This window comes from Hyla sarda, chromosome 3 (assembly GCF_029499605.1).
Source record: "Hyla sarda isolate aHylSar1 chromosome 3, aHylSar1.hap1, whole genome shotgun sequence".
Classification (NCBI taxonomy): Eukaryota; Metazoa; Chordata; class Amphibia; order Anura; family Hylidae; genus Hyla; species Hyla sarda.
This window is the reverse complement of record NC_079191.1, coordinates 217007832-217022960: the sequence shown is the minus strand read 5'-3', so window position 1 is coordinate 217022960 and position 15129 is coordinate 217007832. Positions and strand designations below refer to the sequence as shown.

General features: G+C 42.3%; 1 protein-coding gene across 3 annotated transcripts in view; it reads left to right on the top strand.

Annotated features, from left to right (window-relative positions):
* RNGTT (RNA guanylyltransferase and 5'-phosphatase) overlaps nt 1-15129 on the top strand; it is a 502134-nt gene that overhangs the window by 195281 nt on the left and 291724 nt on the right. The window lies entirely within an intron of this gene.

Here is a 15129-nt window from a genome sequence, read left to right as displayed (position 1 = left end):
CCCCACATTGGGTAATAGCAGGTTCCCCACATTAGGTAATAGCAGGTTCCCCACATTAGGTAATAGCAGGTTCCCCACATTAGGTAATAGCAGGTTCCCCACATTAGGTAATAGCAGGTTCCCCACATTAGGTAATAGCAGGTTCCCCACATTAGGTAATAGCAGGTTCCCCACATTAGGTAATAGCAGGTTCCCCACATTAGGTAATAGCAGGTTCCCCACATTAGGTAATAGCAGGTTCCCCACATTAGGTAATAGCAGGTTCCCCACATTAGGTAATAGCAGGTTCCCCACATTAGGTAATAGCAGGTTCCCCACATTAGGTAATAGCAGGTTCCCCACATTAGGTAATAGCAGGTTCCCCACATTAGGTAATAGCAGGTTCCCCACATTAGGTAATAGCAGGTTCCCCACATTAGGTAATAGCAGGTTCCCCACATTAGGTAATAGCAGGTTCCCCACATTAGGTAATAGCAGGTTCCCCACATTAGGTAATAGCAGGTTCCCCACATTAGGTAATAGCTGGTTCCCCACATTAGGTAATAGCTGGTTCAACACATTAGGTAATAGCTGGTTCAACACATTAGGTAGAAGCAGGTTCCCCACTTTAGGTAGAAGCAGGTTCCCCACATTAGGTAGAAGCAGGTTCCCCACATTAGGTAGAAGCAGGTTCCCCACATTAGGTAGAAGCAGATTCTCCACATTAGGTAGAAGCAGGCTCCCCACATTAGATAGTAGCAGGTTCCCCACATTAGGTAGAAGCAGGTTCCCCACATTAGGTAGAAGCAGGCTCCCCACATTAGGTAGAAGCAGGCTCCCCACATTAGATAGTAGCAGGTTCCCCACATTAGGTAGAAGCAGGTTCCCCACATTAGGTAGAAGCAGGTTCCCCACATTAGGTAGAAGCAGGCTCCCCACATTAGATAGTAGCAGGTTCCCCACATTAGGTAGAAGCAGGTTCCCCACATTAGGTAGAAGCAGGCTCCCCACATTAGGTAGAAGCAGGCTCCCCACATTAGATAGTAGCAGGTTCCCCACATTAGGTAGAAGCAGGTTCCCCACATTAGGTAGAAGCAGGTTCCCCACATTAGGTAGAAGCAGGTTCCCCACATTAGGTATAAGCAGGTTCCCCACATTAGGTATAAGCAGGTTCCCCACATTAGGTAGAAGCAGGTTCCCCACATGAGGTAGCATTGTCATTCCCCCCCCCCCCCCCCCCCGACTCTCACACAGGCACACATATACAGACAGACAGACACCCACACATGCACGCGCGCGCACACACACACACACACACACACAGACAGACAGACACCAACACATGCATACACACATAGATACACTTACCTGTCCTGCGCTGCTCTTCTCTACGCTGGCGTCCTGAAGAGTGACTTCCCTGACGTCCTCCTGTGCGGGTCTGTGAAGGGACCTCACATGTGTGACGTCCCTCATCTGACTCGGGACGGCCGGCCTACCGACGACCGGGAGGAGGAGGGCGGGGTAAGTGAAGCCTTCCGGCATTTAGCGCTGCTTGCCTGAAGCAGGGCTAAATGCCTGAAGAAACCACCTGCCCGGCGCCCGGAACTGCATGTGCCGGGCGCCGTGCAATACCAATCACTCATCCCTGGTGCGGGCCACAAACTTTCGTTCCGCGGGCCGGGAGTTTGAGACCTCTGCCTTAAGGGCTCAGGGTTTTTCCGTTTTCGCACTTTTGTTTTTTCCTCCTTATCTTTAAAAAATCATAATTCTTTCAATTTTGCACCTAAAAATCCATATGATGGCGTATTGTTTGCACCAATTCTTCTTTGTAATGACATCAGTCATTTTGCCCAAAATCTACGGTGAAACGGAAAAAAAATCATTGTGCCACAAAATTGAAGAAAAAACACAATTTTGTAACTTTTAGTGGCTTCCGTTTCTACGCAGTAAATTTTTCTGTAAAAATAAAAATTTTTCTTTATTCTGTAGGTCCATACAATTAAAATGATACCCTACTTATATAGGTTTGATTTTGTCGTACTTCTGGAAAAAATCATAACTACATGCATGAAAATTAATAAGTTTAACCCTATACCCCTATAACCTTATTTTTCTGCGTACCGGGTAGTATGAGGGCTTATTTTTTGTGCCATGATCTGAAGTTTTTAGTGGTCCCACCTGGTACCACCTGGCCATTGTCAGACACCAGGCCTGACGGTGTGACCCCGCGTTATAGAAAGGGAGCGGACTCAGGGCGTACAGGTACGCCTTGAGTCCTTAAGTGGTTAAGCAAATTGGGTCCCAGTACAGATCCCTTAGGTACCCCACTAGTAACAAGCTCTTGCACTTGAGATTGGGAAATTAATACTCCTTTAACTACAACGCTGTTTTTTTTTTTTTATCTTGCAATCTGTGGGATTTAAGAGGTTTCACAATTCTATCCTTTAGTATGGTTTCCATTAATTTCCACACTATTGATGTCAGGCTTACTGGCCTATAGTTGCCCGATTCCCCACTACTACCTTTTTTTTGTGAATATACACAACATTTGCTAATTTCCAATCTTTTGGAGATTTAACAACTACTGTTGGTGTTGACCCTGCTTTGCATAAAACCTATTGGGGTATAGTCAGGATCACATTTATTGCAGAAGCAGAGTGCATGATTTGAAGTCCTACTGCAGCATAAGCAAAGTCAGATGTTACTGCCCCACCTTACTGCCCCATAGCTGTAAATAATAGGATGTCCATTATATAGATAACTGTAGGGATGATTCTCTAGAATGAAAGTGCTGTTCTGAAATGAGACAGGTGAATAAAGAAAAGCAATTTATATCATTTCTCTTAGAAAATAGAATTGAGTATTATAGAAATTGGAGTTATTGAATTCTAATTGTTGGATTCACTAAAACCATAATTGAGGCTCACAATTCAGTCTTTCTGCGTTTTCATTAAACCACAAATCCAATAATGTTGGCTGAAGTCATGGAGATGAGCATACAGACTTTTCCTCCATTGTGCTTCCATGAAATTAACTCCTTGCCTTCTGACATTATATGGGATTGTGAATGCGATTTCCTTATCTCCTATCATTGTCTGTTTTGTAAAATTATAACAACAATTGCAGAGGATGAGTTTTTGTGTGATAGGTGTAAAAAATGCCCATAATAAATGTCTGTGTTTCTCAAACATGTATCTTGTTAGATATGGTAGTTCTAGGAATATACTAAACAATTGCTCAATTTCTTACTGAGGCATTGAGACATCTTTGCCAGAAGCACCTTATGACTTGCCTAAACTGAACTATTACCTATTCCAAACATACATTCATTTAGTACATTGTTATAGCCATCCACATCTATTGATCCAAACATGTTCTTCTTCTCTACTTGCATTGTGTGAATAGTGTGTTACTTTGCAAGAATGATCTGACTTTTAGGAACTTTAGATTTTCCCCCCCAAACTTTGTAATGCCTCATACACACAGCTCTGTACAGAGGCTGTACACAAGAAAAGGAACCTCTGCTTCATCCGTACTTTGTGGGCATGTAGGGGGCAATTTGATTGAAAAATGTAGTGCCATACGATGCACAAATCGGTAAAGTGGCACCAGACTTTATCCATGCACCACACTTAGAACTCTACTACCAATGTAAGCTTACATATATTTCAGTCGTAATTTATGGCAGTTTCATTTGGTGTGCTTCTAGTGGCCCTGCCCCACACTAAGCCACATCTTTTTTTCCCTAATTTGCAACAGCAGCACAAAAAGTAAAAAATTTGGCACAAAATGAGGCTTCTGTAATAATTAGCAACTTTTGTATACCAGGATATAAGCTTACGAGCCTTGAAAAATCCCTCTCCCCATGTATGCTGTCATGCTACTGAGTCATTGGCATTTCATATTGTGCCATTGATAGCTTTCTTAATTCTTAAAGGGGTACTCCGCCCCTAGACATCTTATCCCCTATCCAAAGGATAGGGGATAAGATGTCAGATCACCGGGGTCCCACTGCTGGGGACCCCGGGGATCACCGCTCCAGCACCCCGCTATCATTACTGCGCAGAGTGAGATCGCTCTGCACGTAATGACGGGCAATACAGGGGCCGGAGCATAGTTACGTCACGGCTCCGCCCCTTGTGACGCCACGGCCCGCCCCCGTCAATACAAGTCTATGGGAGGGGGTGTGCCAGTCGTCACGCCCCCTGCCATAGACTTGCATTAAGGGGACGGGCCGTGATGTCATGAGGGGCGGAGCCATGACGTCACGCTGCTCCGGCCCCTGTATCGCCCATCATTACGCACAGAGAGAACTCGCTCTGCGCAGTAATGATGGCGGGGTGCTGCAGCGGCGATCCCCGAGGTCCCCAGCAGCGGGACTGCGGTGATTTGATATCTTATCCCCTATCCTTTGGATAGGGGATAAGATGCCAGGGGCGGAGTACCCCTTTAACTTGTCCAGGATGAAGGGCGTACAGGTACGCCCTTGCATCCTGGTGCATAAAGGGGACTCCACCTCTAGACATCTTATCCTCTATCCAAAGGAAAGAAGATAAGATATCTGATTGCGGGGGTCCTGCCACTGGGAACCCCCGCAATCTCTTCTCCAGCACCCCCTGTCATCTGGTGCATGGAGTGAGCTTCACTCTGTGCCTGATGACTGGCGATGCAGGGGCCAGAGGCTCGTGACGTCATGCCTGCCCCCCATAACTCCCTGTCCCATATACTTGCATTAAGGGGGTGGGCCGTGACATCATGAGCCTCTGGCCCTTGCATCGCCAGTCATCAGGCACAGAGCATAAGATGACAGGGGGTGCTGCAGGAGAGAGTGCAGGGGTTCCCAGCGGCTGGACCCCTGCGGTCAGACATTTTATCCCCTATCGTTTGTATAGGCGATAAGATGTTTAGGGGCGTAGTATCCCTTTAAGGACCGAGGGCGTATCTGGTCTCATTACTGAGGTTTAAATCATCCTCCCGAGTGGAGAGCGCTTTAAACCCGGCAGCCAGGACCGATTCCCGGGCCAATTCCCGGCATTAACCCTTTAGACTCCACAATCAAAAATGAAAATTGTCCTGGTCTTTAAAGGGCCTCTTATCCCATTACCAAAGGGACACCCCATGATCTCCCTGCTGCACCCGGCATTCGTTAAGAGCATCGGGTGCAGTGCTGAAGGCTCGTGACGTCACGGCCTTTCCCCACGAGCGTGGCGCGGCAGTGACGTCAAGAGCCGCCTCCCCGCATCGCCAGTCATCTGGCACGGAGCGAAGTTCACTCCGTGCACAGGATGTCTGGGGTGCTGCAGCCAAGATCGCAGGGTCCCCAGCGGCGGGACCCCTGTGATCATACAGCTTATCCTCTATCCTTTGGATGGGGGATAAGATGTCTAAGGACGGAGTACCCATTTATGGTCAAAATGGGCTTCGTCCTTGAGAGGTTAAAGGGGTACTCCAGTGAAAACCTTTTTTCTTTTAAATCAACTGGTGGCAGAAAGTTAAACATATTTGTAAATTACTTCTATTAAAAAATATTAATCCTTCCTGTACTTATTAGCTGCTGAATACTACAGAGGAAATTCTTTTCTTTTGGAATGCTCTCTGATGACATCACGAGCACAGTTCTCTCTGCTGACGTTATTATAATAATAATAACGCTTTATTTATTGTTGTACTTAGTGGGATTTGAACCCAAGTCCCCAGCACTGCAAGGCAGAAGTGCTAACCACTGAGCCACCATGCTTCCCATAGTATTCATCTGCTATGCATGGTTGCTAAAATGGACAGAGATGTCAGCAGAGAGCACTGTGCTCGTGATGTCATCAGTGTTCCAAAAAGAAAGGAATTTCCTCTGTAGCATTCAGCAGCTAATAAGTACTGGAAGGATTAAGATTTTTTAACAGAAGTAATTTACAAATATGTTTAACTTTCTGCCACCATTTGATTTAAAAGAAAAAAGGTATTCACCGGAGTACCCCTTTAAAGACATTAATGCTCTGTGATACATAGCCCATACTCTATAAATCTTTAACTCTACTTAGTCATATTTTCTCCCTACTGGCTTTCACCTGTACTCCTGTGTGTTATAAGAAGAAGGTGTAACTGGGAAATGATCGGTAGAGAGCAAGTAGTCTTAGCTTAGTTTTAGGCCTAGTGGCCAGTATGGAACCTGCAACATTTCATGCTTATTGTAAAATTAGATAAAAAATCACCAAAAAGTATTTTAAAAAAAAAATACGGTTAACCTAAAACTTGGTTTAAACAATGTCAATTAATGACACATTCCCTTTAAAGTGTATCTGTAATAAAAAAAATAAAAAAAAACCTGTCAAAAGTTTTGACCTGTTGGCGTCTTAGACCCCCACTGCTCGGAATAATGAATAAGGGATAAGGGCACAGAAGTGCGATTTACTTTCAGTAATCTTTGTCTTGTTGCCCCCACCGACTTCAACCAATCAAATCATGTGTCTGTGACCCTTAAATGTATTGTATTGTTTTACTTTTTGTCCCTGATGTCTTTCTGTTGTCTATACAGTTTGCTTTCTCACATAAGCCCCCATGACTAATTACACTGTAAGGGTAGGGTAAGCCACATTTGATGCTGCAGATGCGTTGCCGGCAGTCACAGAGCTTTGTGACTATGTTTGACATTACCCTAATCTTTGTATATGAGGTAATTTAAATTAATACCAGATATAGAGAATTTACTATTTATTTGCTTTTTTGTTTCAAATATGCAGTGGATTACAGTATCAGCCATGTGGATAAGAGTTGAACAAGTCTTATTTGCATGTTGTGGACTCTTTCCAAACGCAAATTAACCTGCAATGCAGATTTCTAGTGTACGGCATATCATTTTCTTTTATCTGCTGGTTTCACACTGTTTGTTTAGATTTGTTTTGTTTTTGTGTGTGTGTGTGTGTGTGTGTGTGTGCGCGCGCACGCCTCTGTGGGTTACATTACATTACTGATCAGAGAGACTGGTCATCACACATATTGTGACAAAATATGTAGAAAAGCTTCAGACCAGATTTCGTGTGATGGATTATTAGTCCACCATACATTATGCATATTTTATTATTTTTACTTATTTTTTTTTAAGTTTTCTTAAGAGTAGTGGAATAGTGCAACCCTTCCATCCCCACCCATTAGAAGAACACTTTTTGAGGATTTGTCGTTTTTTCAGGAGGTTTCTTTGTATTGTAGGAAAGTATTATTTTTTTAGTTGGCTATTTTTGTAACAGGGAACGTGTAGCTCTATAAACATCAACAGTAGTTAAGTGTCAGTAAGATTGTTCTAAATTGGGTACCTGGCTAAAAGGCAAGTAATAGTCAAATAGATGGACAGAAATATTACAAAATTTTTTTCAATAAATCAAGAATCCCATCTGTTCCAGGGTGCAGAAACGTACAATAGTGTACAGATATTTGAGCTGTATATATCCGTGAGATTTCCTCTCCCATATATGTGTGTTGTGTGGTTGTATCTGAAATGCTTATTCCCCTGACTATTAAGTAAAAATTACGATGACATTTCCATTTGGAAATGCAGATGTCAGCTGTGTGCTTTGGATCGTCTGTAATAATGTTAGCTCTGTTAATAATAATTCAGCCTTTACTTGTTCAGTATCATTAAAGTTGCTAAAAGACAGTAGTGACATATGTTCTATACTGGGTCTCTAACTCGAGCCTCTATTCACCCATGCATGTCTTGTACTGGGGATTTTAGCGTTCAACAAATCATTTAAGAACACACCGAAAACAGCATGAATGATCTTTGTTTTCCTATGTTCAATGTAATAAAAAGACAATTGTTTACGTCAAGATGATTTCTATCCACTTAGTTTAATGGCACAGACTGCATAAATAGGTTAATAAATTCCTTGAAGAAACACTTGTTACTGTGTTTTGTTAATGTGCTTTTTATTAAAAACTAAAAACAATAGAATTTATCCTGAAAGTTTATTCCAACAAAGAGTTTACATGTTAGTATTCTGGCGGAGTTTTTTTTTTTTTTACAGTTTGGTTTTTACAGTTTTGTTTTTTAATTTGTGTTTTAACATATGCAATATATTTACAATTTGCTGTTTATGTGTAGTCTCTCTTTACTCTTTTATTAAAAATGTTAAAAGATAAATATGTCCAATACTTAAAAAATAGGATATCAAGAAAAAAAATGACCGTAACTATGGGGGCCATTTACCCCTTACATATTTTATTTACAACATCTCAAGGAAGGGGTACTGTTGCAAAAAAAAAAAGTATAGGAGTGTTAGGCTGGGTCCACACTACGTTTTGTCCCATACGGGAGCGCATACGGTCACATACGGGAGCGCGAGGTTTTAGCTCCCTCCTGCCGTATGCGCTCCCGTATGGGACAAAACGTAGTGTGGACCCAGCCTTATTCTGTTGTGTTCACAAATGTGAGATACTGTTCTTCCTTCTGGAGTAGAGCTGTGCATTTTTCCAATGGAAAACGGTCTGAAAGAAAGTGTCCATACACCACTTTGTCTCTTTTATTGTCAAAAATAAAACTTTACTTATCAGTTATTTTCCTTTTCATAATTTTGATGTTAAAAAATCCTAACAATTCAGGGCAGTGCACACATTTTTTTTATTATCACATTATAGCAGTAATTGTAGGCTTTATTTTCAGTAGAGCCTCAGTGAACCTTTGTATTTCTAATAAGCCAAGCTAAGAACAAAAACTAATGTAATTGTAATCTATTTAAATAATACAAACATTTTCAGTTTCGTGGTACTGCTCATTTCCTTAAAGCTTTCAAGTATTCATATCAAAATGAATAGAAGTGCAGTTGAAAGGAGTAGGTCATGAATCTTGTTTGGGTTTGGCAATTTAATTTAAAGTTACTCTGCTATGCCTGTAGGGGGGCTCGTCGTTTTCCTTTCAAGGTTTCCAGTCAGCATTTGAAATGCAAATATTGGCTCTTTTTCACATTGAATTCATTTGCAACATGTCCTTGATGGTATAACTTTAAAATTCAGCTCCCATCAGAGCCACACAAGCAGTTGAGAGATTCACCAGCGTTCTCTGTCGTTTTTTTAATGCATGGCTCAAGAAGTAGAATAGTATTTTTCTTATTGCTCCATTGACAAGTTTCTTATGTGTTATGGTCCTTATACCAAAATGTGCTTTTCTAAGCCACAATCTTTTTGAAGCTGGCTTCAGGTTATTATGGGTTGATCTCCTGGTCTAAACCCTTAAAGGGGTACTCCGCCCCTAGACATCTTATCCCCTATCCAAAGGATAGGGGATAAGATGTCAGATCGCTGCTGCTGGGGACCCCGGGGATCGCTGCTGCGGCACCACGCTATCATTACTGCGCAGAGCGAGTTCGCTCTGCACGTAATGACGGGCAATACAGGCGTGACATGACGTCACTGCCTGCCCCCGTCAATCCAAGTCTATGAGAGGCGGCGTGGCGGTCGTCACGCCCTCTGCCATAGACTTGCATTAAGGGGACGGGCCGTGATGTCATGAGGGGCGGAGCCATGACGCCACGCTGCTTCGGCCCCTGTATCACCCGTCATTACGCACAGAGCTAACTTGCTCTGTGCAGTAATGATAGCGTGGTGCCGCAGCGGCGATCCCCGGGGTCCCCAGCAGCAGGACCGCAGCGATCTAACATCTTATCCCCTATCCTTTGGATAGGGGATAAGATGCCAGGGGCGGAGTACTTCTTTAACCCTTGTAAGGCAATATGGACTTTTCCAATTTGTGTCCTACAAAAGATTGGCAGCGGCAGCATTGATGGAGCAGTGGCAAGCTCAGAAATACAGGTCAAGCATAAAATAATCCTGGGCCATAGTCAGTTGGAATTAAAAGTATAACAGCAGATACCAGTCACACAATCCAGAGGACAAGGCTGTAACATAGTCAAAAACAAGGCCAAGATTTGACATACTGTAGTATCTACATCATGTTAAGTTGCCACAATTATTTCTCACACTTGAGAGTATTTTGCCCATTCTGGCATCTACTGGATGTCTGTTTGTCTGACTTTCCTGTTTCCTTTACAATATGTTCTTGTATGGCTCCATATGTTGTGTATATGTTTATTTTTGGTTCTAGTTCTAGTTGATAACTTTTTAATGGAGGATGAGAAAATTATCTTGTGGCCACCAGGTTTATAGACTTGACTAATGGGAATGTTGAAGTCACACTTCTTAATATTGGTACAAGTGGTCCATACCAGTGTGTCAGAGCTTTCACATTGAAGCTTTCTATTCATAATATTGAACATATGTCTTCCATAACATTTTATTGCTCCACACAATTTGGTCTGCATAATACAGGCTATTTGACATAGACTTTTATAATCTACATATACTATTTTGTAACTTAATACCACCTTTTGCTGAAGCCAATTAAACCGCATTGCGATAATCAAATGTGGGCATGTTTTTGCAGTGACCAATGGCTGCCTAATATTTCTGGGATATAAATAACCCAAGATGACACAGTATAAGCATGTAGCTGGAAGAGTTGTGTGGATTCTCAGCAAAGTCTATAGTTTCAGAAGCTCATGTATAGAGTGTTTGTATTTGACTACTCAGCATGGTCACACTACGGTAATACAAAAACTCCAGGATTGAGGTTAGTACAGGATGAACTTTGATTTGATCTTGTGTCACTTTATCTGTCACTCCACTAAGGTAGGTGTCACAAAATGCTCACCTCCTCTCAGATGATAATATGCCTGGTCTTTAATTCAGTTCCTCCTGTTTTGTTGTCACACCTTGTTACCCATCATCTGCTATAAATATTTTGTTACTGCTCCGTGTCTTGGCCTTATTGACAGTTCTAAGTTCAGGTTCTGTTCAGATTTTGTGGATCCAAGCTACTCTACCCCCCAAGTCCTGGTTTTGATCTGGACTGCTCATAGACTCTGTTTCTTCCTAAACCTTCTGGATATCTGATACTTTAAAGATTTTTCAGTCTAGCGTCTGTGCCTGCAAGTCTTATGTCCATGGTCCTTCCCTCCTCTGGTACTTGTTCTACAGACACTACCTGTGTCTTCACCTACGTTTCTTTCTTTCTCTTCCAAGTCCAGTCCTGATGCTCTGGCAATGCTCCAGTTCCAGCTACTATAACCATGTTAAATGGGCACTGTCAGATATAGAAACTTTTTGATATGTTGTACTTGGCAAAACAATAGTTCTTCTAATATACCGTGATCCCTCAACTTACAATGGCCTCAACATAAAATATTTTCAACATGCAATCGTCTTTTCTGGACCATTGTTACTTGACACCAGACTCAACGTACAATGCTCAGGACAGTCCTGATCTGCAAAACGTGTCAATGGCTGGAAGAACCGACCAATCGGAATAGGCTTTTCACTGATAAAACACCTGTATTATTAAATTAATGTACTGACTGGCTGTCTGGAAGCACCCCCTACAGTGCAGGAAGGTACTACATGATCTGTACTACTCATTACCTGTGCCAGGAATAGCTGCTCCAGGTGGGGGCAGCTCCATTTTACTTTTTTGGGACATTGTAGCCCTGATTTACTAACGTCATCCCGACTCTTTTTATCAGGTTATGCAACACAAATTGTGTCGCATGACCTCTGCGACACTTTGTGCAAAACATTTTACTGGTAAAAACCCGACAGTTTTCCAATTACTATTTTTTTAACCCGACTAAAGGGACGTGGTTTGCATAATTAGGGGCGTGTTCCCAACATTTTCCTGAAAATCTAACAAAGTAAATCCTATTACTTTGTCCCCTTAGTAGCTTTTTATATAACATATTAAAATTTTTTTTTTTTTGGAACTTCTCTTTTATTTATTTTTTAAATCTTGGTTTTCATTTTTTTTTCTTTTTGTTTATCTCATTAATGACCATGAATGTAAAGTTACATCCTGGTGCAGAGTTACTTTGCTCTATTTATTTGCTTTAAGCTTTATTTTTCCTGTGCAACACTTTCTTTTTTTCTGTGCGACAGAATTTTATATCCTGCAACGTTATTTTCCTGACATGTGTGAAACATTGATAAATATGTGTGAGAAAAAATAGTCGTGGGAAAAAAAATTAACACTCTGAAAATAACCAGACAGTAAATAAGGGCATGTGTATGTACTTTACAGGGCCCTGAAGAAGCTCCTATCTTCTACATAGATAGTGATTTACAGCTTCCAGCAGATATTTCTTACTTGCTTTATCTGTATTAGTAATCTACTTATTTTTCTTCAATCCTCACTTTTTCCTATTTTTGGGTGACATTTTGGGGACTTTAGAACCAATTACCAGGTATCCATAGAGTTATGGTCTCAACATACAATTTTCGTCCTGGAACCGATTAATATTGTAACTTGAGGGACCACTGTACTTCTTTAAAAAAAAAAAAAAAAAAATTATTAAAGAAAACTGCCTTTGAAAATCCCACCACTAGGGGTCCCCATACCTCCTGGTACACTGAGTCCCACATCAGCATGAGAGTGTCTAAGGGTCATGGACATGGCTGATTGTCAAGGCTGCAGGAGCTTGCAGCAAAACTCCTGTAACACAGAGTTTCACCAAACATGTGCCTTTAGCTGTTGCAAAACTGCAACTCCAAGCATGCCTGGACAGTCAAAGGATGTCTGGAGTTGTAGTTTTGCAAAAGCTGTAGGCACACAGCTGAAGGCAACATTGCTGCAAAATAGAGTTATCCAAAAATTGTACCTCCAACTATTCCAAAACTAAAAGTCCCAGCATTACAGGACTGGCAAAGGATGATATACATGAATGACAAAGGGAAAATATATAAAAACTTTGCATAAAAACTACTGTACTTTAAGCACAACATTTTTGCACTAATTTAGGAAGATGTAAGTTATACACTTACTATATTGTCTTTGGTGGTAGAGTACAGGCTATTTTCTTTTTTTTTAAATCAGAAATTTTTTATTTAACATTTTTTATAAAACATACATTATACAAAAACAAAGAAAAACATAAACACAGAAAACCCATTCTACCCACACATAATCTCTGCAATTTTCAATTATCATTGTGTGTATGTGTGTGTGTGTGCAGCATAAAACCAGAGAGGAAAGGGTTACAGAGCAGGGCTGCCAGACTCACTCCCGAGAGCAGTGAGTAAGCATAGTGAGGGAGAAGTCATCACAGAGCAGGCAAGACAGGGACATGCCTACCACCTTTGGATAGATGAAACCGGTATTGAGCAGCTATAATATGCAATTTTTTTTGTGAAATATCAGTGCTTGATACATAAAATTTACATGATATGGGTTAGGTACTAAGTAACATATAACTGTTTTTTTTTTTTTGGTGGGATCTGACGGGTAAGCTTTAAAGTCCTGCAGCTTTTTCTACATTCCAATCCTGCCACTGTGGCTATTTTCCAGTCCTGCTAATGTGCCGATGCCCAGCATTAACCCTTTAGACGCCGCAATCAAAGTTAATCGCAGCGTCTAAAATGTGGGGTTAATGTTAGTGAGTGTGTCAGTCCAGCTTTCAAGCCACATTGCCAACAGAAAGCACATCCCCTGCCACAAGCCATATTCCCTCTATATTTGGTCTCTTTTTGTTTCGGGTCAAGGCTGGAAACACCATTTTATCCTGATACACCCATATCAAAGGTCCTTCAGTCACAATCTCTTCATCACAGCTCAGCCCCACCTTACTCTACAAGCTCCCCTCTGCATCTTTGGGTGAGTGTGTCCATCCGCTTTGCAATCCACACCCCTTCAACAAGCCACACCCTCTTCTATTTTGGTCTTTTATTGTGTGTTGGTCCAATTTGCAAGAAATGCACCTCCCATAAAGTCACGCCCCCTCCTGCAAAGCCACACTGTTTCTATTTTTGACAGTTTTTTTGTTCATTGGTCCGGCTTGCAAGTCACTCCCACAAAGCCACACCCATACTATATTTGACCTATTATTACTTCATTACAACTCAGCCCCATCTGAGGTTGGGATGTGAGGACCGCATATGAGGAAAAGTACATCCTCATATGTTGTTTTTTGTCTCCCACCAGGTTTAGGTAGGAATAACTGGGCAACACCGGGTACTCTGCTACTATTTCATATATAATGCAATCAGCAACATATGTAAACTGTTTGATAGTGTACAGGGCACCTAATTGCAAAAATACCTAGTAAGATTTCCTATGTAATATATTAATGTGCCACATAACGTAAGTTAATAAGTTCATGCTGCCTAAGAAGATGTATCCATATACACCGGTATATCAGGTAGCAGAAATTATTCCAGGCCCATATATACCGTATTTTTCGCCCTATAGGACGCACCGGCGTATAAGACGCACCCAATTTATAGGTGCAAAATCTAAAAAAATTAAGATTTTGAACCCAATAGTGGTCTTCAACCTGCGGACCTCCAGCCGTTGGCTGTCCGGGCATGCTGGGAGTTGTAGTTTTGCAACATCTGGAGGTCCGCAGATTGAAGACCACTGCATAGGAGGTAATACTCACGTGTCCTTGCCGCTCCGGACCCGTCACCGCTGCCCTGGATGTAGCTCCATCACGGTCGCCGTGTCCCCGTCGCTCCGGAACGTCTCTGCTGCCGGCCGGGTATCCTCGCTCTCAGTCGCCGTCATTACGCACGCCGACGCACGTACGCAACGACGTGATGACGGGGAAGGAGAGCGCCATCCATACAGGGGATCCCTGAACGGAGAAGACACCGAGGAGGCAGGTAAGGTCCCTCCCGGTGTCCTGTAAGCACTAACCCGGCTATTCAGTCGGGCTGTTCGGGACCGTCGCGGTGAAATCGCGGCGGTCCTGAACAGCCCCACTGAACAGCAGGGTTAGTGTCACTTTCCCTTCAGACGCGGCGGTCAACTTTGATCGCCGCGTCTGAAGGGTTAATACAGGACATCATGATGTCCTGTATTAGCCGCGGGTCCCGGCCGCTGATGGCCACAGGGACCGCCGCGATAGGGGTGTATTCGCCGTATAAGACGCACCGACTTTTTCCCCCCAGTTTTGGGGAAGAAAAAGTGCGTCTTATACGGCGAAAAATACGGTAATTATTGAGTTGACATATAAGTAGCATGTACAAGGCTTCATGGAAATATTACTAGCCAATATGCTTGAACATCCATACATGGGTTGAATTATACAAATATGTATATTTTTGACCCAAGACAAGGATAAT